Here is a 2,500-nt window from a genome sequence, read left to right as displayed (position 1 = left end):
GTTGTCTTGTTCGCAGTTCGGCCTAGTTCACTCTTTTCCAGCGTCATCCCCCCAAGTTGCCTTGTTCGCAGTTCGGTCTAGTTCACTCTTTTCCAGCATCATCCCCCCAAGTTGCCTTGTTCGCAGTTTGGCCTAGTTCACTCTTTTCCAGTGTCATCCCCCCAAGTTGCCTTGTTCGCAGTTTGGCCTAGTTCACTCTTTTCCAGTGTCATCCCCCCAAGTTGTCGTTGCCAACAACCCAAGAGTCCATAGTATTCGGAGTTCTAGCGGGGCCTCCCCTTGCTTCCAACAACCCAAGAGTCCATAGTATTCGGAGTTCTAGCGGGGCCTCCCCTTGCTTCCAACAACCCAAGAGTCCGTAGTATTCGGAGTTCTAGCGGGACCTCCCCTTGCTTCCAACAACCCAAGAGTCCATAGTATTCGGAGTTCTAGCGGGGCCTCCCCTTGCTTCCAACAACCCAAGAGTCCGTAGTATTCGGAGTTCTAGCGGGGCCTCCCGTTGCTTCCAACAACCCAAGAGTCCATAGTATTCGGAGTTCTCGCGTGGCCTCCCATTGATTCAAACAACCCAAAAGTCCATCTTCTTCGCAGTTCAACATCGCCTCCCTCGTTTCCAACAGGCCCAAAGGTCGTCTTCTTCGCAGATCCACGAAGAGCTCATCACGATTTGCCACATTCCATTTCCCACGGGTTGTCAACAACACTTTCTCACACTTCCCGCAATCGAGTACGTGCATGACATGCCAAAGCACATCTTATTTGCCTTCCATCGCACTCAAGACGACGGGTTGTGGAAGAACGATATTGTTCACAACAAGTTCAAGGACAACGTCTCAATCAAGGGACACAACCGAATTATGTTGACTGGGTCGCTAAAGTAAACCCGAGTTCATATAATGCACCGCATCCAAAAGAACTAGCCACAACACGTGCATCACTGAGATGTTTCACTAGATGGAACACGTGCGTGACATTAGGATCCTCCAACACCTCTTCGTGATGGAAAGATAGAATTCGAAGCAACCACAGAAGTACCGTCTAGTGGGTAGGCAACACAGGGACTGATCAACCAATATCACCCAAGGCAACGGGTGAAAATGGAAGAGATGCATGCTTGACCGTTCGATACGCAAGGCATGGAGCCAGCCAGCAAGTGCATCTCGATTACAACTCACACACCCTCACGTTCGCAAGACACCACACCACAAGACGGTCCACCCCCCACCTACCATGGGCAAGCAAGCAAATGGAAACATCAAGTGACGCAGGGTCAAGCATCGCTAGGCATGAAAATAACTTTCCACAATATCCGAGGGACTAGCTGCCGAGCTAACCAACGATCAGTGACGACCGTGTGTTGGTATTAATAAAGCTCAACAACTATGAAGAGGCTAGTTGTGCCATGATAAACATGCTAACGCACGCACCACGTGAGGGGGGAGGCCTCATCAAGCTCCCTTTAAAACCTGCCAGTGTGGAGCTGGCCGGCTCAAGGAGCACTCCCCCCCTATAAGAGGTTAATATGCAAAAGGCAAAATTGTACAAGTAGATACACTTTTTTTGAGCAGACATAAGTCCATATCTCGGGCTATACTTCGAATTTTGATGCGATTTTTTGCAGTAATTCGTAGAATAATGGTATCTCCTTGCTCACCAAATTTCATAATTTTTCTCGAAGGGGAACTATTTTTTTTATTTTTTTTACTTACCGGGTATGTGTAAAATCGGGAAAAATAGAAAAGCACATGTAGACTTCGAATTTCGACCTCATTTTTTCCAGTCCACCACTAAACAATATCAGGAACCTCCCCACAAAATTTCATTCAGTTTGGCCAAGGTCTTAAATTTGACAAATTTTGGCACCAACCTATCTAGTCGCGGTGCACCGACCAACTTGGCCAAGTGCAAAATGCATCCAATTCAAAACTTTTGTGCACCAACACTTTTACAGTACTCATTTGGGGGCATTTGGAGGCCTTTCCAACCCTCACATCTCAAAAACCACGAATTTCATTTTTTCACAAATCTCCCCACCAAGCCATCTAGCTATGCCGTGGCGCACCGCCAACCTTGGCCATGTGCAAAACCCTCCGAACTCAAAACTTTCGTGCACCAAGAATTTCATGGTATTCATTTGGGGGCATTTGGAGGCCATTCCAACCCTCACATCTCAAAAACCACGAATTTCATTTTTTCACAAAACTCCCCACCAAGCCATTTAGCTATGCCGCGGTGCACCGCCAACCTTGGCCATGTGCAAAACCCTCCGAACTCAAAACTTTTGTGCACCAAGAATTTCATGGTACTCATTTGGGGGCATTTGGAGGCCATTCCAACCCTCACATCTCAAAAACCACGAATTTCATTTTTTCACAAAACTCCCCACCAAGCCATTTAGCTATGCCGCGGTGCACCGCCAACCTTGGCCATGTGCAAAACCCTCCGAACTCAAAACTTTTGTGCACCAAGAATTTCATGGTACTCATTTGGGGACATTTGG

Source organism: Vigna unguiculata, unplaced genomic scaffold (assembly GCF_037176805.1).
Source record: "Vigna unguiculata cultivar grain cowpea cultivar isolate G323 ecotype 2 unplaced genomic scaffold, ASM3717680v1 ptg000010l_ERROPOS18658307+, whole genome shotgun sequence".
NCBI classification, from domain to species: domain Eukaryota; kingdom Viridiplantae; phylum Streptophyta; class Magnoliopsida; order Fabales; family Fabaceae; genus Vigna; species Vigna unguiculata.
This window is presented reverse-complemented; position numbering follows the sequence as displayed.